The 24,862-nt window shown below is 37.0% G+C and overlaps 1 long non-coding RNA gene across 2 annotated transcripts in view; it reads left to right on the top strand.

The window, feature by feature from the left end:
* Window positions 1-24,862, top strand: part of LOC145503612 (uncharacterized) — a 272,210-nt gene that overhangs the window by 222,360 nt on the left and 24,988 nt on the right. For both annotated transcript variants that reach the window (XR_014051593.1, XR_014051592.1), the window contains one exon: window positions 24,061-24,177. This is a non-coding gene — a long non-coding RNA (uncharacterized LOC145503612). The remainder of the gene's footprint in view (window positions 1-24,060; window positions 24,178-24,862) is intronic.

Below are 24,862 nucleotides of genomic sequence, written 5' to 3'. Positions count from 1 at the left end.
TTAGAGTTCATCTCAAAACTCAAGAATCCTTAAGCGACCAAATCATTAATAACATTCTGTCTTGATAAAGGAGAAATCATTTTATAGATGGAACCAGGGACCAGTGCATGAATTTTATGGTGCAAAAATTCCACCAACTTTACAAAAATCATGCATAAGAACTTGCTCTGAATTGTCAGTTCAAATAGTTCTCATATATTATGTAATAGCATTTGCTTAGCTTGCTTAAAGCATTTTTAAGTAACTTCCATAACTTAATCCTAACAAATTATCCATGCAGAATGAGAAATAATATAATTAATTTTTTATAGTTAAAAAATAAAGCTTAAATATGCCTGGTAATGCCCATCGCATATTTATTAAATAGCAAAGCTTCAGGTCTACCAACTTTTAAACCATCAGATTTTAGTTTTCCAAGCATTTCTTATTTTACTTTGAAGTAAAACTTTGACATATACTGTTAATGTTGATATGTAAGGACAAGCAATTATTACTATAGTCTCTGTCCATACACTACTTAACTTTAAAGGTCTTGGAATTATTGACAAATTTACTTCTCACACTCTCTCTGCAATGTAGGTTAAATGAAAGAACAAACTTCTTTTTAAACTCTGGTGAGTCAAGTCTAAGGAGGTGATTTGAGCCTAAGATTAGATTTGGTTTAGGATTAAAAGTGAGGTTTGAAATTGCAGCCTCTGCAGCAGTAACTGGGACTGTGTGTTTAGGACTGTGCTTATAGAGGTGTGGCTATTAGGTGATAAACCACTGTTAAGATCCCTCTGCCAACAACACAAGGTGGTCTATATAATCCTTTTAAGGAATAGTCAGTTTAACTTGAGTTTCTAACTTAGTGAAATCCAAACAACATTTTATACATGTCCATTTTTAAATCTCTTACTCTTCTAGCTGGATTCCTGAGATAATGAAATTTTTTAAGATTTCCTCTACCTCAGTAAAAGTAGGAATAATTTTTACTATGATCTAGAGAGGAAACTGATATAATTTTTTAAAAAACATATCCAACAATACAAAACTGATATCAAAATGAACAAAATATTTTATTAATCTGGGTAAGGGGTACATTAGACAGAATTAGATATGAGAAGTTAATGTGTGTTTAAAAACATTCAACTGAGTAAAATTTTAAAGATCTTACTGGCTTTATTCAGTGATTCACCAATCAGGCAAGATCCAATTCGCAGGTAGATGGGAGCTCCCAAGGGAAGAGATGGCAACCCATTTCAGTATTCTTGCCTGGAAAATCCCATGGAAAGAGAAGCCTGGCCAGTTACAGTCCATGGGATACAAAGAGTCTGATACAAGTGAGTCACTGAGCATGCAAGGGAGCTCCGAAGAGCTATGTAAGGCAAGAGATTTTATAAGCAGAAGGGAACAGAAGCAAAGAAGTTGTACTAGGCAAAAAAAAAAAAAAAGTGTTGGTTACTGCAAGATTACTGTCCTTTTGTGGGATGGCAAGGATCTATCAGGGAGATTACCTAACAAGGACTGATCAGGTGATTCTTGATTAAATGATTTAAATATTCCATGTCTGTGAGAGCTAAAACTGTAATGATGCCTCCATCTAGTGATGTGGGGTTTAGCATAAGCGACTCTATTTTGGGTCCTGTTCTTGTTTTTAACATATGTCATGATTTCAAATTATGTTTTCCCCTTTGGAGTATTTTTTATATTTCTAAGGTTTCAGCAGTATGGAGGAGAAAGTTACATGTACATGTAATTTTTCTATTACATTTTAAAAATGACGTCTCTTAGTTTACATGTGTTGTGTTTAGTTGGGGAATGGGTAGGTGCAGAGGGTAGCTGGCTTAGTTTGGCCTAATTTGATATTGCACATATAACCTTTGAACTTAGATTTAGTAAAAAGAAAGCTTAAGAGGAAAGAACAGGCCCAGAAAAAGCAGTCCACTTTTCATTTTTATTGTAAGCAATTATATTTTAACATAAACTAAAATGGTAGTATTTCAGATTTTAGGGGAGAGTCCCATTTCCATGTTTAAGGATCATTTTGTTATTAGACAGTTAAACATTTCTTAAGAGATAGTGGAATATAGGAAGGAGTTTGAGGAGAAAAAGATAAAAGAGTTGATGCTATGCACAGAACAGTTGTTCAACTATTAAAGGAATATCTGTCCATGGAGGCTGCACCAAAAATACTAAAGTCTATGGATCTGGAGAAGGAAAGGGCAACCCATTCCAGTATTTTGCCTGGAGAATCTCGTGGACAGAGGAACGTGGCAGTCTACAGTCCGTGGGGTCACAAGAATTGGACACGATTTAGCACTTTCTTTCTTTCTATGCAGTTTATATATAAAAAATGATGTTTGTCCCTGGAACTGTAATTTTCATTCATAAAGATAAACTTTCTAACATAAAATGACTAGATTAAAATGTTGTCTCCCTAAAGTGTGTGTATACATGGTTTGTATGTCCCTCTGGATCCTTCTGGAGAAGGAAATGACAACCCACTCCAGTATTCTTGCCTAGAGAATCCCATGGACAGAGGAGCCGGGTAGGCTGCTATCCATAGGGTTGCACAGAGTCAGATACTATTGAAGTGACTTAGCATGCATGCATGCATTGGAGAAGGAAATGGCAACGCATTCCAGTATTCTTGCCTGGAGAATCCCAGGGACAGAGAAGCCTGGTGGGCTGCTGTCTATGGGGTCACACAGAGTCAGACATGACTGAAGCTACTTAGTAGCAGCAGCAGCAGCAGCAGCAGCTGGATCCTTCTAAGACTGAACTGCTGGTAGGAATGGGCTTTTTCTCTCTACTCTCACATTTTAAAACAAAACAGGCAGGGACTGCAGCCTTCTTGGTTTATAGTTCTCTTTGTGCTGGTGGTGTTAGAGGCAGCAAGAGAAAACCCACCATGGGAAAACTATAGGCTCTTTCTCATCTTATCATTCTACCTAGACTAGAAGAAGGAAAGAGAGAGGAAAGATATATATATATGAATATATATATTCACACTATATATTTATATATATACACATATGTATATATATGTATATATGAGGGGGGAGAAAGAGAGAATGGGGAGAGAGAGAAATGAGAACTTTCCATGTAACTTTTAGTACCTGATAAAACATCTATTGAATTGAAATTATTTTCATCCCTCTGGCAAACCTGCACTTGGCCTTTGTTTGGCTTCTCTTATGTCTGAGTTTTATTCGTCTGTGCTCTCTGGCCACCTCAGCTGAGACAATGTAAAACTAGACCACTATGTATAATTCAAAGTTAAAAAATAGATAAATAAACTAATTTAAAACAAAACAAAACAAAAAACAAATGGAGGTTATTGCTCTGAAAGAAGAGACATTTAATAAAGAAGACAAGACGGACATGGCTTTCTTGAAAAAAATTACATTTCTATTTATTTTTCTATGTCTTGAACTATTTCCCCCAAGTTACCTTTTGACTCTCCAGTGAAGAGGAACTGAGAGAATCCAAACATCCCCAGAGGTCTCCATTGATTCTCCAGATGTGGTTTTTGAACTGGTTTGTTACTCATAGGAAGAGGGAACACCTTAATTACTCAATAACTCTTAAAGTTCTACCCAAACTATGGGCCAGGTAATTTTTTTTCCCCTTTAACTGTATGCAGCCTTCATTTGACTGTAAATTCTATTAAAAATTGATTGCTCAACCTCAGGTTTAATTTTAAGATTTAGATGGCTGGCTCCTTCACTCACTGTATTGCATTCTTTGTCTCTTATTTACTCCATGCACTGACTGGTTATGCTGAAAGAATATGCATGAGCCCACTTTGTCTTAAGGTGCCCTAATATTTATGCCTATAGGGATCCATACCCTAAGTACTTCGGCTACAAGCCTGTCATGAAATATAAACTCCAGACATGTAAATATGGTAATTTTGCCCTCAAAGTAAAATTTGTACCTTCAGTCTACCATGGAATTCATAGTTCAAATAGATGCCTTTTTCAGTTGTTTGTTTTAAAATAAGAAATTGTAATCTCTTGAGTTCTAGTTTCTATAAGAACAACAGAAGGAACACTCAGCTAATGTTTAGTATCCATATGCTTCATTAAAGTGACCAGATGGCCTGCATTTGTCAAGAGGGATGGGGGATTGTTCTTTGTTTGTTTTTTTTTTCTCTCTCCCTTTTCTAATTCTTTGCTTCAAAAAGTCTATCATGGATATGTTTTGTGCCTTCACTGGCCCTCCATGCAATTCTTCATGTCCTGCTCTAAGAACATCATAACTGATAACCTACTTCTTTTGTACTTGGGATTCTAGTGGGGAGAGTTTGCTGTTCCTTTGTGGTTCTGTAGTTCATTGTGGAAAAAATTAATATCAAGATCCTCATCCTGCCTATGTTTAAATTTGTAATTTAAAGTAGACATGATCCTTTTTTTTTAAGGGCCTACTCTGGCACACATTTTAAATCTTAAGTAATGAATTTAAATAATAAAATGTGATCTTTGATATAGTAAGCACTGTAAGGAAAAATCATCCAAGATTTAGAAATGGGAGATTAGTGGACATCCTTCAGATGGAACACTGTGTTGTCTATCAGGTTCTTCAGTAATTATTCATATCTTAGGATATGGGCATCTGAGTAATTTTCTATTTATTAGGTCGGGTGTTGAAAACATGATAGTCTCAGAATCCTATTGTATTCTTAAAAATGGACCACCAAATTTTTGTTTACATGGATTTTATCTATTGCTATTTGCTATATTGTAAATTAAAGCTAAGAAATGTAAGTACACATTTGTTTTTTATTTTAAATGAGTAACAAATGCAAAGATTCAGAGAATAGCAAGGAGAGATAAGAAGGACTTCTTAAATGAACAGTGCAAAGAAATATAGGAAAACAATAGAATGGGAAAAACTAGAGATCTGTTTAAGAAAATTAGAGATATCAAGGGAACGTATCTTGCAAGGCTGGGCACAGTAAAGGACAGAAACAATAAGCGTCTAACAGGAGCAGAAGAGATTAAGAGGTGGCAAGAATACATAGATCTATACAAAAAAAGGTCTTAATAACCCAGGTAACCAGATGAGTGATGGTGTGATCACTCATCTAGAGCCAGACTTTCTGGAGAGTAAAGTCAAGTAGGCCTTAGGAAGCATTACTGCAAACAAAGTTAGTGGAGGTGATGGAATTCCAGTTGAGCTATTTCAAATCCTAAAAGATGATGTTGTTAAGTGTTACACTCAGTATGTCAGCAAATTTGGAAAACTCAGCAGTGGCCACAGGACTGGAAAAGGTCAGTTTTCATTCCAGTCCCAAAGAAGGGCAATGTCAAAGAATGTTCAAACTACCAGACAGTTGCCCTCATTTTGCATGCTAGTAAGGTTATGTTCAAAATCCTTCAAGCTAGGCTTCAGCAGTATATGAACCGAGAACTTCCAGATGTTCAAGCTGAATTTAGAAAAGCCAGAGGAACCAGAGATCAAATTGCCAACATCTGTTGGATCATCAAAAAAGCAAGAGAGTTCCAGAAAAACATCTACTCTTGCTTCATTGACTATACTAAAGCCTTTGAGTGTATGGATCACAACAAACTCTGGAAAATTCTGAAAGAGATGGGAATACCAGACCACCTGACCTGCCTCCTGAGAAACCTGTATGCAGGTCAAGAAACAATAGTTAGAACCTTACATGGAATAACTGACTGGTTTAAAATTGGAAAGGGAGTATGTCAAGACTGTATATTGTTACCCTGCTTATTTAACTTATATGCAGAGTACATCATGTGAAATGTCAGGCTGGAATCAAGTTTGCTGGGAGAAATATCAACAACCTCAGATATACAGATGCTACCACTCTAATGGCAGAAAGTGATGAAGAACCAAAGAACCTCTTGACGTGGGTGAAACAAGAGAGTTTAAAAAGTTGGCTTAAACTCAGCTTTCAAAAAACTAAGATCATGGCATCCAGTCCCATCACTTCATGGAAAATAGAAGGGGGAAAAGTGGAAGCAGTGACAGAGTTTATTTTCCTGGGCTCCAAAATCACTGCAGATGGTGACTGCAGTCATGAAACTAAAAGATGATTGCTCCTTGGAAGGAAAGTGAAAGTGAAAGTCAGTGGGGTCTGACTCTTTGCAACCCAGGCCAGAATACTGGAGTGGGTAGCTGTTCCCTTATTCAGGGGATCTTCCCACCCCAGGGATTGAACCTAGGTCTCCTGCACTGCAGGCGGATTCTTTACCAGCTGAGCCACCAGGGAAGCCCAAGAGTGCCATGACAAACCTGGACAGCATATTAAAAAGTAGAGACATCACTTTGCCAACAAAGTTCTGTATAGTCAAAGCTATGTTTTTTCCAGTAGTCATGTATGGATGTAAGAGTTGGGCCATAAAGAAGGCTGAGTGCCAAAGAATTGATGCTTTCAAATTGTGGTGCTGGAGAAGACTTTTGAAAATCCCTTGGACTGCAAGGAAGTCAAACCAGTCAATCCTGAAGGAAATCAACCCTAAATATTCATTGGAAGGACTAATGCAGAAGCTGAAGCTCCAGTACTTAGGTCACCAGATGCAAAGAGCCAACTTGTGGAAAAGACCCTGATGCTGGGAAAGATCGAAGTGAAAAGAAGAGGGCGGCAGAGAATGAGATGGTTGGACAGCATCACTGACTCAATGGACATGAGTTTGAGCAAACTCTGGGAGATAGTGAAGGACAGGGCAGCCTGGCGTGCTGCGTTACATGGGGTCACAAAGAGTTGGACATGATTTAGTGACTGAAACAACAAATCCATCACCTATTGCCATAAAACCAGCTTATTTATATGATAAATAATTATATTTTCCAAAATAACATGGTTAGGGGAAGAGCTATGGTGTTTTACAATTTTTGCAGATGTCTTTAATGTCTGGCTTGATAGAAGACAAGTATATTCTCATGTTTGCTTCTGCTGTCAATTGACTTCAGTGTGGTTTTGGTTGAAATATATGTATTTAAAAAATAGCCCCACACAGATATGTAGTTAGGAAAAGGAGGAGACTTTTAAGAGCCCTTTCATATAATTTTTGATGTTCTTTGATATTACACCAACTGTTCACAAGTGATAGTTTCTTAAAGGTTAGTTGAAGTGTAAGATCTGAAACCATTCTAATAAACTTTTCAAATGTTCCTTAATTTATTATCCTATCTTGCACTTTCAATAGATAATTTATCTTTTTCTGATCACATATCATCATAACTTAGTCTTTTGGAAAATATTGGTATGTGGTTATATGCAGGCTTTCTAAATGTTGGCACATTTGATATCTACTATTAAAACAATCAAATTTGTTTATACTACTCCCAATCACATCAGCTGTTTTTGCAAACAGATGGTCTAAAGGAAGCACACATTCATTGTGACTTGGAGGATAACTTTAAAATGCCATTAGACCCCAGAGAGCCCTCTAAAATATATTTTCTTAAAGGGATCGTTACATAAGTATGTATTAAGTATATAAAACTATAAGCTCAAAAGTATTTGTGACAGCATTATTTATAGTAAAGATCAAAAATAAACTTAGATTTTTCTTAGTAGATAACCTGATAGTAAAGTGTAGGAATACAAAAACTGATTATTTTGCTTATTAAAATTATATATATATATGTATATATGTATATATATATATATACTTCCTTGATGGCTCAGACAGTAAAGAATCTGCCTGAAATGCAGGAGACTGGGGTTCAATCCCTGGGTCAGGAAAGTCCCCTGGAGAAGGGAATAGCAACCCACTCTAGTATTCTTGCCTGGAGAATTCCATGGACAGAGGAGCCTGGTGGGCTACAGTCTATGGGGTTGCAAAAATTCAAACATGATTAAGTGACTAACACTTTCACTTTTAAACACACACAGACACACACACACACACACACACACACACACACACACACACAGAGGCATGAAAAGATGCATTGGGTTGGCCAAAACATTCATTCAGGTTTTTCCATGACATCATTTGGAAAACCTGAACAAACTTTTTGAGCAACCCAATCCATGCTCTATTGTAGAGTGAAAAATTTTATAATGAAACAGCATTATACTACGATCACATTTGTAGAATTTTTATGTACATGTATTGAAATAGATGGATAGAAAAAGTTTTAGAGGAGATCCTCCAAAATCTTAATCATAAATATCTCTGGGTTGAGAGGTTTGGGGGCTTTTGATTCTCTTTGTAGTATTTTGATTGCTTGACTTTTCTTAATAGAAACATGTAGCAGTTTTTATAATCAGAGAAAACAGTAATGTTATTCTATTTTTGGAAAAGGAAAGTTTTGTTCCTTAAATTGGAAAATATACATGTGTTTTCATTTTGACAGTCAATGTGGGCAAGAGTTCAAAACAAGGTGCTGCTTATGTGCCAGTAGTATTAGTGCATCCTTACTGACAAGCAATTAGCAAGTTTAACATTCTTAAAATTTTTATACCTGATAATCCAGCTCAGTTCAGTTCAGTCGCTCAGTCGTGTCCGACTCTCTGCGACCCCATGAATTGCAGCACGCCAGGCCTCTCTGTCCATCACCAACTCCCGGAGTCTACCCAAACCCATGTTCATCGAGTCGGTGATGCCATCCAACCATCTCATCCTCTGTCATCCCCTTCTCCTCCCGCCCCCAATCCTCCCCAGCATTAGGGTATTTTCCAATGAGTCAACCCTTCGCATGAGGTGGCCAAAGTATTGGAGTTTCAGCTTCAACATCAGACCTTCCAATGAACACCCAGGATTGATCTCTTTTAGGATGGATTGATTGGATCTCCTTGCAGTCCAAGGGACTCTCAAGAGTCTTCTCCAACACCACAGTTCAAAAGCATCAATTCTTCGGCGCTCAGCTTTCTTCACCGTCCAACTCTCACATCCATACATGACCACTGGAAAAACCATAGCCTTGACTAGACGGACTTTTGTTGGCAAAGTAATGTCTCTGCTTTTAAACATGCTATCTAGGTTGGCCATAACCTTCCTTCCAAGGAGTAAGTGTCTTTTAATTTCATGGCTGCAGTCACCATCAGCAGTGATTCTGGAGCCCAAAAAAGTAAAGTCTGACACTGTCTCCACTGTTTCCCCATCTATCTCCCATGGAGTGATGGGACCAGATGCCATGATCTTAGTTTTCTGAACGTTGAGCTTTAAGCCAACTTTTTCACTCTCCTCCTTCACCTTCATCAAGAGGCTCTTTAGTTCCTCTTCACTTTCTGCCATAAGGGTGGTGTCATGCGCCTATCTGAGGTTATTGATATTTCTCCCGGCAATCTTGATTCCAGCTTGTGTTTCCTCCAGCCCAGCGTTTCTCATGATGTACTCGGCATATAAGTTAAATAAGCAGGGTGACAATATACAGCCTTGACGTACTCCTTTTCCTATTTGGAACCAGTCTGTTGTTCCATGTCCAGTTCTAACGGTTGCTTCCTGACCTGCATACAGGTTTCTCAAGAGACAGGTCAGATGGTCTGGTATTCCCATCTCTTTCAGAATTTTCCACAGTTTATTGTGATCCACACAGTCAAAGGCTTTGGCATAGTCAATAAAGCAGAAATAGATGTTTTTCTGGAACTCTTGCTTTTTTGATGATCCACCGGATATTGGCAATTTGATCTCTGGTTCCTCTGCCTTTTCTAAAACCAGCTTGAACATCTGGAAGTTCACGGTTCACGTATTGCTGAAGCCTGGCTTGGAGAATTTTGAGCATTACTTTACTAGCATGTGAGATGAGTGCAATTGTGCGGTAGTTTGAGCATTCTTTGGCATTGCCTTTCTTTGGGATTGGAACGAAAACTGACCTTTTCCAGTCCTGTGGCCACTGCTGAGTTTTCCAAATTTGCTGGCATATCGAGTGCAGCACTTTCACAGCATCACCTTTGAGGATTTGAAATAGCTCAACTGGAATTCCATCACCTCCACTAGCTTTGTTCGTAGTGATGCTTTCTAAGGCCCACTTGACTTCACATTCCAGGATGTCTGGCTCTAGGTGAGTGATCACACCATCGTGATTATCTGGGTCGTGAAGATCTTTTTTGTACAGTTCTTCTGTGTATTCTTGCCACCTCTTCTTAATATCTTCTGCTTCTGTTAGGTCCATACCATTTCTGTCCTTTATCTGCCCATCTTTGCATGAAATGTTCCTTTAGTATCTCTAATTTTCTTGAAGAGGTCTCTTGTCTTTCCCAATCTGTTGTTTTCCTCTATTTGTTTGCACTGATCGCTGAGGAAGGCTTTCTTATCTCTCCTTGCTATTCTTTGGAACTCTGCATTCAGATGAGAATATCTTTCCTTTTCTCCTTTGCTTTTCGCTTCTCTTCTCTTCCCAGCTATCTGTAAGGCCTCCTCAGACAGCCATTTTGCTTTCTTGCATTTCTTTTCCATGGGGATTTTCTTGATCTCTGTCTCCTGTACAATGTCACGAACCTCTGTCCATAGTTCATCAGGCACTCTGTCTATCAGGTCTAGTCCCTTAAATCTATTTGTCACTTCCACTGTATACTCATAAGGGATTTGATCTAGGTCATACCTGAATGGTCTAGTGGTTTTCCCTACTTTCTTCAATTTAAGTCTGAATTTGGCAATAAGCAGTTCATGATATGAGCCACAGTCTGCTCCCGGTCTTGTTTTTGCTGACTGTATAGAGCTTCTCCATCTTTGGCTGCAAAGAATATAATCAATCTGATTTCGGTGTTGACCATCTGGTGATGTCCACGTGTAGAGTCTTCTCTTGTGTTGTTGGAAGAGGGTGTTTGCTATTACCAGTTCGTTCTCGTGGCAAAACTCTATTAATAATCCAGCTAGTTTACCTCAATTAATTAATCCTATAGAAATACTCAGAGACTTGTGTAAAATATAAATGCCAAACAATAGGAAATTATTTCAATTTATTTGAATTTATTATGGTTATCTATTTGATAGGCTACCATGCAGAGGATGTTATGAATGACTCTTAGAGTTTTGCCTGTTTGAATGTGTGTGCTGCTGTTTGAATGTATATGCTTCCTTCCTTCAGGTAAGGAAGGAAGAGGAAGTTGAGAAATGAGGATCATAAGCCATCTTCCCCTCTTGGAAGGTCTGTGGGATCTCTTGCCTTTTTATTCCTTCCCTTCCTTACTTCTCAGAGAAGGCAATAGCACCCCACTCCAGTACCCTTGCCTGGGAAACCCCATGGACGGAGGAGCCTGGTAGGCTACAGCCCATGGGGTCGCGAAGAGTCAGACACGACTGAGCGACTTCACTTTCACTTTTCACTTTCATGCACTGGAGAAGGAAATGGCAACCCACTCCAGTATTCTTGCCTGGAGAATCCCAGGGACGAAGGAGCCTGGTGGGCTGCCGTCTATGCGGTCGCACAGAGTCGGACATGACTAAAGCGACTTAGCAGCAGCAGTTCCTTACTTCTATTTTGACCTCTAGTCTCCACTATTCTTGGTGTCTAGTTGCCACCACCATGATTGTTATTGGTCCATGATTCTAGGTGTTACTTAGAATTACAGGTCCACATTCTTAAACCTTTCTGATAATGTTTTCTTAGACTCAGAACTACTATTTCAAAAATATTGAAAACAGGAAAGACTCATTTTAATCCAATTTATTACAATGTGCATTTCCCCTGGACACAGAGATTGGTTTAAAGATGAGCACATGACTCAGCTGCTGCTCAAATGGAAAATCTATCTTTAGCCTTTCAAGTAACACTAGAAGTGGATGAATCTGATTTTGCTGGCAGACGTGTTTCTTGCCATAGTGTTTCACGTATACATGTGTGCTAAGTCGCTTCAGTCATGTCTGACTCTTTGTAACCCTATTGACTCTAGCCCACCATACTCCTCTGTCCATGGGATTCTCCAGGCCAAAACTGCTGGAATGGGTTGCCATGCCCTTCTCCAGGGAATCTTCCGGATTCAGGATCAAACCCACGTCTCCGAGGTCTCCTGCATTAGCATGCTTGTTCTTCACCACTAGTGCCAATCCCTGGGAAGCCCTTATTACAATATAAAGAAGTATAAAAATGAGTATGAGGATGCCAGAAGTTTTCATAGACACTAGAGTAGATATCCAGGCTCATAGATACCATTTTACTTTGAGAAAATAGAAAGAATTAAGTATTTAATAGTTGTATGTCTTTTTAAGTGATGTGAAAGTCAGTCAGTCATGTCCAACTCTTTGGGACCCCAGGGCTATACAGTCCATGGAATTCTCCAGGCCAGTATACTGGAGTCGGTAGCCTTTCCCTTCTCCAGGGGATCTTCCCAACCCAGGGATTGAGCCCAGGTCTTCTGCATTGCAGGCAGATTCTTTACCAAATGAACTGTGAGGGAAGCCCGTGTCTTTTTAATGGATGGTATAAATATAAATTTTCTTCTCTTGTAAAACTATTGAAAATTATTTTAAAAATACATTTTTAAGTCATTTTTTGGACAGTTTTTTAAAAAAATATCCGATTTAAGTTTCTGTGCACTCAAGAGCAACCATAATAGAATCTAAAGATTCTTATGATACAGCAGACATGGGTTTTCAAGGCTATCAGCTAGAAAAATTTCTCATGAGTAAAATAAAACTGCTGATCTACAGAATCTCTGAGTCTTTCTCTAATATCATAATAAAAGGGAAATTCTCATTCTATCCAAAGGATTACCTTTCTTTTTCTTTTTTTAAAAAAGTAAAATTCTATAATTCCAGGTTAAGGTAGAATAGTATGTATATTTTTAATAACAAGTGTATGAGGTTTTATTTTTAATAAACAAGGGGTCTACATTGAATTTCTAATACAAAATTGTAAATCTTTAATATTAGAATGTATTTTTGAAGCCAAGTCCAGCTCTGAAGATAGGTTTTATTAATACATTCATAGAAGTTATAGTTTTTTACTTGGCTATGACACCATAGGAGAAGAAAAAACAATAGACTTATAACATTTAAAAAGCCAAGTAGGAAATGTTTTTCATCATAACTGTAACTTTTTCATCTTAATCTTAAATAATCATTCATAATTTTTAATTATAAAATGATCTTTACTATCTAAAAATATTCCTATACCTCAGTTATTAAAAGGCAGTTTTAGTACCTCTGGACAATGTTAGGTTTATTTTTCATGTATTCCCATTTCATTACCATGTTTAGTGGTTAAATCTAAAGAAAATTTAAATAGATCCCTCACAAAAAGCATCAGTAGCAGCGACTAAGTATAACAGTAACAAAAAAAAAACTGTCTCTCTCTCACTAAAGGAACTAGTAAAAAATTCTGTTTTAGTTTCTTAGTTCCTTGAAATCTCTGATTATGTATTTGTTGTTGTTTATGTCATATGATTCTGGGAGGTTTCAAAGTAATGTAAATTTAGGAGGAAATTTCACAGAGTTTGGAGTTTTGGTTCATATGGATTCACCCACTCTCGTTATATTTGAGTTAGGTTTCAGATGAAACCAAATTTCTAAATAAGACCTGCTATTACTGCCAATATTTGCATAGGTTAAAGTAAAAAATATTATCCCTAATGATAAAAGAGCAAGCATTATGCATTTCTCTTTGCACATAAAATCCTAATGACATTTTCAACTTTTGAAATAGCTGCTTTTATTTAAGTGTACTTAGCTAAAAGGTTGGTTTTATAATATTTTAGCATCAGTAAAATGGAAACAAACCTAATTTAGTTCCATTGAAAATATAAGGTCACTTATTATGAATCAATGAAAAATTACACATTATTATCAGAAAGTGTGAAATCATACATGTATCACCTATCTAAAGATAATTTGAATACTATTGAGGATTTTTCCAAACAGCACTTTGTTTTGTATTAATGCGTAATGTACATTGGAGCATGTTTTTTTTTTCTCTCCAACACATTTGTTTTTATATGTTAATATAAAAATACTTTACTTTTCAGCCATATCTTTTGTAATATCTTACTAAAAAAAGTTCATGCAAACCGTACAAAGTGTGATGGGATGACAAGAGAGGGAATATTCACAATAAATTCATTAATTTACAAAATATCTTATATTTACAAAATTATTTACATACAGTGTCTCATTGCTAATCAAGACAACTCAATTGTGCAAATATTATCTACAGTGATCAGATGATAACACTATGTCCCAGAGAGATTAACAGTTGCTAGTTCAATGATGAATTTGAAAAAGGCATCCAGCACTCCTTGACCTCTTATCGAATGTTCTTTTCACTACACACTCAGGGACGAGATCATTAACTCAGATACTGGAAGCTATCACAGTGACATGAATCCTTGATCATAATTGACCCAAATTATTCTGATCTACAGCTGTTTAAATTAAAATTCAGCAAATAATTGCTCAGCTTCATTTTCTGCTGACTGCAAAGACCTGGTCTTGGAGGGCCTGAAAAGGGAATCTATTACTCAGAAAATAAAGAAAAACTTTTATCGAATTGAATTAAAGTGATTCATTTCTTTTTTCTTCTTTAAAGATCTTTTCATTGATTGTTATTTTAAAAAATCCCTTAGGAAATTCTTTATAAATGAATAGGGTTGATTTTGCTACTTGCTTTTTTCCTCCCTTGGAGTGCTTGAAACTTTCTCCCTCTTCATGTGTACTTTCACTTCCACTGCACACCTGTTCTCCAAGTTTCTTTTGCTCATTCTTTCCACTTTATAATCTCTTTTGTGCTCACCTAAGATAGGCTTATTGCAAAAATAATTTCAGTCTTAGGGTGGAGTATTTAAAAGCCAAAGTTTAAAGAACAGAGTAGTGTATTAATATAACAATCTTCCAGTATTAATTCTGCCTTTATAAGCATATATTGAGCTGAGAAAATTATTTTAGTGAAATTTTAAGTCAGTTTCTTCATGCTCTTGACCAAAATCTTTTGAGATTTTACCAAGTGTAAAGGTCTATCCAATTCTGGGATTTAAAAGATGATAAAGGTCCAGTCATTGATCTTGAGAAACCTTGAATTGAATAAAATCTTCCAGTTGAGTATATTGGCATGTTTATTTATGTTAATTTTTAATAAGTCTTTGATTTAACCATCACTCTGTGACTGTGACAGTCCATATGATGGAATTTCATTGGTTACATTAAATTGGAAAGGAAAGGATGAGTTAGATAGTGGATCACTAAGCCTTCTTGGGCAATAAAAATGACCTTAATGAAGAATTATTTGCTTGCACCGATGCAGTTTTGTGAAATTTTGGAGAGCCATAATTAACTATGTATTAAAAATCGCAACTCAATTTTCTGACATTCTGTCTTATTGGGTTAAATTCTTGTCTTTTCTTTTTTCAAAATTGGTTTGAATTTCCCTGCTACTATCAATACAAAACCTGTCTCAGTTCATAAGGATAATATTTTGAAAAGATTTATATAAAGCATTCATACACATATCAGTATTTAGGATTTTTCTCATAAGCGTTTTTTAGGTTAGCTGATTAAATATTAAAAATTTGCCAAGCTATATAGTAGGATTTTTTCCCAAGATTTCCAAAGCATGGTTACTGAAAACAGTGAAACTCTATATTTCATTGGCAAAGAACTCTAAGGATTTAAACCTTTAATCAAGACTTTCTAAATGCTTAAGTTTATAAATTGTTTATGAGTTTACCAGGACTCTCCACCCAAATCTGTTCTGCTTGAGTGTAAGGGCTGGTTTTCTGCTTACAATATCCTAGACAGTACAGGCTTCTATGGTTCACAAAAGACTGGAGCCAAGATGAGATGAGAGTGGTCTGATCATGTATAGAAATGCTGAAACATTATTGGCATGAATCCACTCGAAGGGACTGGACTTTTACTTGAGAAGGAGTCTGGAAATGTGTTTTCAATGACATTCTATCTTCTCTTCTGCTTGTCTCTTAAAATCCTTGCCTGTCTCTCGTAGCCGATTAACACATACACTCTTCCACGACAGGCAGACAAGCACAAGGTTTGATTCACCGCCAGCTTTGTTCCAACACAGTTGTATGAGAGCTGCATTCATGAAGCTGATGCCCCTTTTCTGGCCCTGCTGCAGAATTGCAAGTGTTCTTTCCAGATGACTGTGCAGCCTCAGCCCCACCAACAGGCTGGAGTCTTTATCCGCCCCACAAAAGAGATGTCTGCTTTACTCTGGAATGTTAGCATGGCATTTCTAATTAGGATAATACCAAGATTCATGCAGCTGGATATATCTAGGCAGAAGACAATATTGTTAGGTAAATAGTGGTTATGAATGCATTTTTGTTGGCCACACATTCTAAGCAATGGTATATAGCTGTATCTTATCTTTAACATCAGAATAATACATTCTTTCATTTAACCATTTAATCAGTTATAAAAAAAAAAGCTCATTTGCTGAGCACCATTCACTGTGTTTGTCTCTGTGGTAGGTGCAGGAGATAATGGAAACAAATAAGACATATTTCATTTCTATGGGCCATAGACCCATAAATGATTATTGATGAGAGAGATGAGGGAGGTAAGTCTAAACATAATAAAGAGTCAAAAGTAAACAACACTGCTCTGGGAGAGAGAAAACTGTGGAAGCAGGAAAGGCTTCACAAAGGAAGGGAATTTGAGTGGAGCATGTGGTGTTTGTTTATTTGTTCCTGTTTCTTATTGTCTCCTAAAGTGAAGGAAATTTTCCTTACTCAATTTAACGTTCATAGTTTTAATTTTACATCAGTGATGTCTTTTTGATTCCCGTGACAAATGCCATGGTGCGTGTGTTATTCCTTTTTGCTTACAAGAAAGTTGAGCTTCAGAGATTGCCTTACTCATGGTCAAATAACTGGTAACTGGAGAAACTGGAGCTAAAAATACTCCCATGGCACCAATTCTCCTGCTTTTTTCCACCAACATGCTGCCTCTATTTGATGGTATTTTGGCTTCATACTTTGTGACTTAAAGTCAGTTCATGCCTGGTTATCAATTTGATTTTGGTTGATCCAGATGCTGAGGAATTTGCTTTTGCTTTTGATTGCAAGTATTAGAGGAACAAAAAAAGTTACACAAGGCATGACATTTGTACTTGAGTGATTTAATTCACAAAACATCTTAAGATGCAACTACTTTGTTTCCATTTTACAGATAAGCAAACTGAAGTTTGCAAACTTGGAGTTACAAAGTAATTTACCCCAAATTGAATAGTTACCATATAGAAGAGCTTAGATTTAGTCTTGGTAATCTGGTTCTAGAGTTCACCACAGTGTTCTAAATCTGATGAGTCACAAGTTGAGTCCACCCCATAGTTGTTCAAGAATTAATGAAACAGATGATTCAAATTATCTGGCAACCTTTTCCAGAAATATAAAATTTTTATTTTTGTATTTATTTATATTCCAGAAATACAAAATAATTCTACTATATAAGCCTGAAGAGAAAGTAGAAAAGATACTGGGACACCTACACTTTGCTTTTTCCACCTTACCACTTTATATCTGTTCTTTTAAAAAACATAAGCTGATGTAATAATTTCATATTTATGCATGACACATTTCATATTAATGATAGTTTTCCAGACATCAAAGCAAGTGTATACAGGGGTGTTAGATACCCTTACATCCCTTTTGCCCAAACTGTCAGAGAAGTGCTTTCCTCCCAATATAGTAATGCCTTGTCTCTATCTGTTTGGTTCATCTCCTCAATTTGGCTAGGAACTAGGAGAATCTATCAGACAGATTCAAATTTGTTTTTATTTCTCTATCCCAGAAGGATTTCTAGATTTTTCTCTCAAAAGCATTTAGGAAAAAGAAGAGAAAAGGTGGGAGAAAGGAGAAAAGTAAGAGAGAATATAAATTCCAGGAGCCTAAGAGTAAGTGTGCCCATTTTTGAATTGATGGCTCAGAATTGGGTTCCATGGAGTGCTAACTCAGAGTGTGGTCATCTGGCTGAATCACAAATGACTGAATCCCCAGAGGAACATTATGATTGGTGTGATATATCACAAAATCCTAAAAGTTAGTGATGAGAAGAATTTCTGTGGAGAAGTCAGCTATTTAGCACAGCAGAGGCTCTGGTTCTTATTCACCACTTCAAACAAAAAACAAAATACAAACACCCCTATGACATTTAGAATGGACTTTCAGGATATATTTTAGATTACTTTTAGAATATATATAATCTAAAATCTTAATTTTTGATTAGTTTCTTTTCCTTAGTGTCACGCTTCAATAAAATATTCATGGACAGTTACAGAAGGAGAAGGGTAAGCAATCCAGATATGCCATGGAGATCCTTGTTTCTCTTTATTCATGTGATGAAGATTAAGGATCTAAGGTTATCTGAAAAACTAGAGGCACTGTTTGTCCCAGTTGAAAAGCCAGATTTCATGGCAATTATAGTTCACGGATTAAGTAGAAATTGAAGAGTAAGGGGAACATCAAGAAGTCCATACACCTGTTACAGATGGATGTGGCAGCCTAAGAGTGGGTGAAATTACATTAATCAGGAACAAAGAATGAAACTTTCTAAAAAGAAAGAACACCATCAGTGGCCTGTGCTTGATTTAATCAGATACCTTGTATTGAGGGTATATATTGTGTTGAAAAGAAATTATTTAAGCAGTTCTGATATGCGGTATATGGTTCAGACAATGATCTTATCTTCTGAATATTAAAGTCCTTTTCTGAAGATTTATTTCCCATCCCAATGGTCAAACTAATACTGATTAGTTTACTAACTAGGTAATTCAGGGTAGTCAGATTAGTGTAAAACGAACATGCCACACAAGTTTACTTGATACTGATAAAATGTCCACATTCTTAACCTGTTATTAGAAAATTAATTCTAAAAAATTTAGTTGTATTTCCATGTGCTGCAGGATATAGCATAAATCAAATATTGTGTGGGAGTACTATTAATGCAACTTCTTTTTCTCATCTTCTGAGCTGGTTGAGTGCTTCATTTTGTAGGGTTGGTTGGCTCTTGGAGAATGCTTTCAGCAAAGCGCATAGAATAAAACATTGTACCTTGCTCCCCTAAAACAAAAATGCGTGTATATATTTAAAATGAACCTAAACAGCTGGCAAAATAGCTACTTAGAAGTTGTTTTATTTTAAAATGACTAAGGTAAAATACAACATGAGAATAACTGCATTATTAATAACTGAATTACTATTGGTTTCAGCTTAGCTCTTTTAGAATTGCAGGATTTTATTTTTACTGCCATTATATCAGAATTACTTTGGAAGTGTTATCTTGATACCAAAATATGTATTTTAAGTGCTAGTCCCGAATGAAAAGAAGAGCATTTTTTAACATTACCAGAGGGAGGGGGCAGGTAAGAGAGGCTGTGATTGGGGAGGAATAGAGATTGACAATTAGATAAATGTGATAAGCAAGGGAAACCTTTAATATAGCATCCAATTAATGAATTGCTGTGCTGTGCTCTTCCATAGGGACTGGAAGTACTGTGTCACATGAAATCACTAGAATAATACATTCTCTGGCTCAGGTGGTAAAGAATCTGCCTGCAAGGCAGGAGATCCAGGTTTGATCTCTAGGTCAGGGAGGTCCCCTGCAAAAGGGAATGGCAACCTACTCCAGTATTCTTGCCTGGAGAATTCCATGGACGAAGGAGTGTGGCCAGTTACAGTCCATGGGGCCGTAAAGAGTTGGACATGACTGAGTGACTAACACACACATACATTTTTGAAGGAAATGTTGAATCTGGTTGAATCTATTGAATCTGGTTGAAGAATAATGTGGTGACTGAAGCAGGAGATCAGCCAAGACTATCATTGCCTTTGACTGTCCTTCATTATCACCTCTGATTCTAAGGTTATTAGTCACTCATTTGTAGTGAGGCATCTCATCTATGTCAGCTGCTTTGTTAAAATCCCACAAGAATCTATACTGCTTCCCAGAGCACTAACATAACACAAAGATTGACATCAAGTGGTCACTCAAGTTGTGTACCAGAAAAATAATATATCTACCAAAAGTGAGGTCATTTTACATCTTTTGTCACTAGGCTTAATTTGATAGTTAAGTGCCTTCAAGTTTTCTTGATGTATCTCAAGTTAAACTGGTGAATCCCCCTACTTGGAATGAGATTGTAAAAGATAAGCTTTACACAGAATGTAATTGACCAATCACTTCTAGAATCCATCTCTCTTTCTTCAAATATTGCTGCTATTAGGTTCAGTCTGGTTTCTCTTGCCTTATCTTAAAGTAGAATTTTAGTTATCCTGTGGTGGTTTAGTTTCTAAGTCGTGTCCAACTCTTGCAACCCAATGGACTGTAGCCTGCCAGGCTACAGCTACTGGGATTCTCCAGGCAAGAATACTGGAGTGGGTTGCCATTTCCTTCTCCAGGGGATCTTCCCAACCCAGGGATCAAACTCGGGTCTCCTGCGTTGCAGGCAGATTCTTTGCCAACTGAGCTATGAGGGAAGCTCATAAATTATGCTAATTACATCATAATTCATAAGATGATGACATTCATAATTCATAATTTCTCCACATTCCCCACAGTAAGAACATATACACCAAGGTCATTCCTGGGGCAATTAGCCATTATGGATTCAAGCCATAACAATATCACCAACAACAATAAATCAACATCATTATGATCATAACCAAGTGTTGCCACATGATATCAAAAGCACTAATGAAAATACTCGGTTAAAAAGTTCTGCGGAAAAGTAAAAAAATACTGGGGTATCAATGGACTCTTGGAAACTATCTCCAAATTGATTTTTTTCTGAGTTCAATTTTTTTTTAATGTGATGGAGTTTCTGTTGTTCTTTTTTTTTTTTTTTTTTTTTTTTAGTGTTGGCCAGAAAAATATCTTGTATCTTAAAATACCAACTTAGTGATGTACAAATAAGGACAAATTCATGGAATTTAAAAGTGAAAAAAGAAACTTGGTCATCATTAAGCCCAATGCATATAATGACAAATCATCAGAATTGCCTAGAATTTCACACACATGTACATTTTGCATATATAATATAAATGCAAATATAATGTATACATATTAGTATTTAAGGTGTACATATATATGTGTATGTATATATGTTGTTGAACTTCATTTCTGGATGTTCAGTTCTAATTTAGTAGGTTCCCCAGTGGCTTAGCAGTAAAGAATCTGCCTACATTGCAGGAGATGCAGGAGACTCCGATTCTATCTCTGGGTTGGGAAGATCCTCTGGAGGAGGGCATGGCAACCCACTCCAGTATGCTTGCTGAGAAAATCCCATGGACAGAGGAGCCTGGTGGGGTACAGTCTGTGGGGTCACAGAGTCAGACACAACTGAAGCGACTGAGCAGGAGCACCAGAGACTAGCAAAGCAAGGTTTCTGATGACCAATCAAACTTGGAAGTCATTTATGTTACAACTTCCATAACTTTGCATATGAGGCAACTGAACCGCTATGTGGATTGGCCCACCTACCGGTTGTCATACAGCCAATGGAAAGGAGTCAAGGATGAAACCCAGGCTTCCTGATTGTTGTCCTTTCCCATTAACCTAGGTTTCTTCTTCAAGATGTTTTGTGAGAAATGGCTAATCCTGTCTGTCACCTTACTTATAGTCTTTCTTTAGTTTCTGTTTGACAAAGAATTACTTATGTTGCTAATTAACTACTTGGCCTCTAAAGGTAACTTGATATTGTGTTTGTACACAAACATAAAGCTGTTAATGATTAATGCCTTTGCTTGGAAATGGTTTTCAGGTGTTTTCTCATTTCCTTTTTTTTTAAGATTTATCTTCTAACTGGTGGTTTTTTCACTTCAAAGTTAAACTATTTAAATCTAAGAAAAAGTGAATTGTTTATTAAACTTACTTGCTTAACAGTGTTGGCCAATGGAATGTTTATTGGGAGGGTTGTATTCTTCCCTCTTTCTTTCTTTCTATCTTCTCTGTCCTCTTATAACTCGGAAAGGAAGTGGCAGATGGTAATAGCTGAAATGTAATATACTGATTTCTTTGCCTGGTGTATGCATGACTGCCCTCTGTTGGATGAAATTAGATCTGCTCTAATATGTTAGACTGTCTTGCCCTCTAGTGGTTTGTATAGAAGATAATGATGAAGACACTGGAAAACACTGCATGAAGGATCAATTACTTTCTTCCCAAATAATTGATATTTTCACAAATTTCAACCAAAAGCCTGATTTAATAATAATTATAATTTAAGGTGTAAGAACTCACCCTGAGTGTGCCTCACATTTCTTTTATGGATATATCAATGGGGTCATTAAGTTAAATGAATGTGTTTTATAAGGAATGTGAAATTTATGGTTACTTTTGATCCCATAACTCAATTTATCACTTCTTTAACTGAAAACATCTAATAAGTCACCTTTTGAAAAAGAAATTTCCTGAACTGGAATGAGCTGCTTTTGCTATGACTGAGATTCTATCAACGGAAGCAGAGACAAGCAGCAAATCTTAAAAATCTCTGCGATTTTTAACTTTTGAAAACACCCTCACTTTTGAAGAAAAAAATATTTGTGACATAAAATATGAAAACCAAGTTGCCTATTGTGAATTTACTATCCTTTAAACTTAGTTGAAACATAAACTTCATAATTTCTCAGTTAATTAATTCCTACAAAGTCAATTGAGCATAACCTATTTTTCCAGCTCTCAGGTGAGAGAGCTGGAAATAACATTCTCGCTCTTTTGTAGCCTACAATCATCAAATTTGAAGATTGCAATAGGGTTGAGTTTTCTTTCAAAGAACAGACTAATTTTTTCTATCACTTGAAATTTACCACTCTCATTGGGCTTCTCTTGTGGCTCAACTGGTAAAGAATCCGCCTGCAATGCGGGAGACCTGTGTTCAATCCCTGGGTTGGAAAGATCCCCTGGAGAAGGGAACAGCTACCCACTCCAGTATTCTGGCCTGGAGAATGCCATGGACTTTATAGGCCATGGGGTCGCAAAGAGTTGGGCACGACTGAGCAACTTAAAGTGCCCGACTCTTTGTGACCCCATGGACTGTAGCCCACCAGGCTCCTCTGTCCATGGGATTTTCCAGGCAAGAATATTGGAGTGGTTTGCCATTTCCTTCTCAAGGGCAGCTTCCTGACACAGGGATTAAACCTTGGTCACCTGCACTGCAAGCAGATTCTTTACTGACTGAGCTACCAGGGAAGCCCCCCAAAATAGACAATCAACTGTGCTATGCTTAGTCGCTCAGTTGTATCTGACTCTTTGTGACCCCATGGACTGTAGCCCACCAGGCTCCTCTGTCCATGGGGATTCTCTAGGCAAGAATACTGGAGTGGTTTGCCACACCCTCCTCCAGGCAAACTCCTTCCCAATCCAGGAATCGAACCCAGGTCTCCCGCATTGTGGGTGGATTCTTTACCATGTGAGCCACCAGGGAAGCCTTACCACTCTCAGGGCTTTTATTTATCGGTTTAGTAATTCATCTCTGAATCTCCAGGGTAGTGTATAGTACCAGAACCATGGTGGACTTTTAATAAATCTTTGTTTCTAGCACCTTTTCTAACACTCTTCTTTTGCCTCCTCTGGTGTCCACGAAACCCTGCAACCCTATTGTCAAAACCTCCACTGAAAGGAACATCAGGCAGGCATGGTGCATGCTAAGTTGCTCATTCGTGTCCGACTCTTTGTGACCCTATGGGCTCTTTGCGACCCTATGGACTGTAGCCCACCAGGCTCCTCTGTCCATGGAATTCTCCAAGCAAGAATACCGGAGTGGGTTGCCATTTCCTCCTCCAGGGGATCTTCCCGACCCAGGGATTGAACCTGCATCTCTTATGTCTCCTGCATTGGCGGGGGCTTCTTTACCACTAGCACCACTTGGGAAGCCCTAAATCAGGCATCCGTTGCCTTACAATAAAGTCAGTCATTTCTTAGCCTATGAGTAAAAATATACAAAGTCTTTTCTTGAGTTTAAAATTGAGGACTTACAGGTATATACACACATAGATAGATAGATAGATAGAGGATAGATTCTAGAGGAGAAAGGATGGCTATTTATAGACCAATGAAAGAGATTAGAGATTACCATGTAGGCATTTATGTTCTTTCTTTAAAAGAATATTTGGTCTTCTCACTTTATAAGACTATATTCCTCAAAAAGCAAAGCTACCTCATCTGGTTGTTTTTTTTTTTAATCTAGCATTCATTCTTTTATTTTCCCCAGATCATATTTGCTCATTTTAAAAACTGTGGTTTGGACACCAAACAGCTGAAATTGGAAGTAATTAAACCGAGGAACTTGCCCTTCCTTGTCTGTACCAGCAGGAGTGACATCGGCCAGGTAAGTCATCCTAGTTGTGTAGAGCTGGTGGCTGTCCTAGTTGATTGCTGTGTGTGTTCTGATGAGCTGGTGCTTATTACATATTTTAATGATCACCATAGAGCAGCAAGGAGTTGTCATTGTTCACACCAGAACCTTGCATGTGCTGCTCTCTCTTTCTACTCAATTTTACTTCCTCTAATACTGAATTCTCAGACATATTAGACCTAGTACTCTTCATATATGTTATTTGGTGATTTCTAAAAACTCCAGAATAGAGTTGATCACGACTTCATTTGTGTTTTTACTTTACAAAGTAAACCAACTTATTCAGGTGCTTACCAATGTCTAGCATAATTCCTGGGCACTGGGAACTTTAGCTATGAACTTTTTTTTTAATTAAAAAATAATTGTTAACCTTGCCTTGCACTTTACAATTTTTACCTTTTTGTTCTTTTGGGCAATTATATTTTAGTCAGATGTTATAGATTCTAACTAGGACCTTTTGCATTTTATCTCTTGTCTACCTTTCTATATATTCTATATTTTAAAAAATATTCTTTCATCTTTCAATTAATGAAATTCTTCCAACTTATGTTAATTTCTAGAAGCTATTTTTTGTTCATGGATTTTTTCCACAACATACAAATCTTGTTTTCAGTGTATTATATCTTATTTAGTCTCTTTGAAAAAAATATTTGATTTT

This window comes from Giraffa tippelskirchi, chromosome 4 (genome assembly GCF_054371585.1).
Source record: "Giraffa tippelskirchi isolate mGirTip1 chromosome 4, T2T-mGirTip1v1.2.pri, whole genome shotgun sequence".
Taxonomy (NCBI): domain Eukaryota; kingdom Metazoa; phylum Chordata; class Mammalia; order Artiodactyla; family Giraffidae; genus Giraffa; species Giraffa tippelskirchi.
The sequence above is the reverse complement of the archived record's forward strand: the minus strand, read 5'-3'. Positions and strand labels throughout refer to the sequence as shown.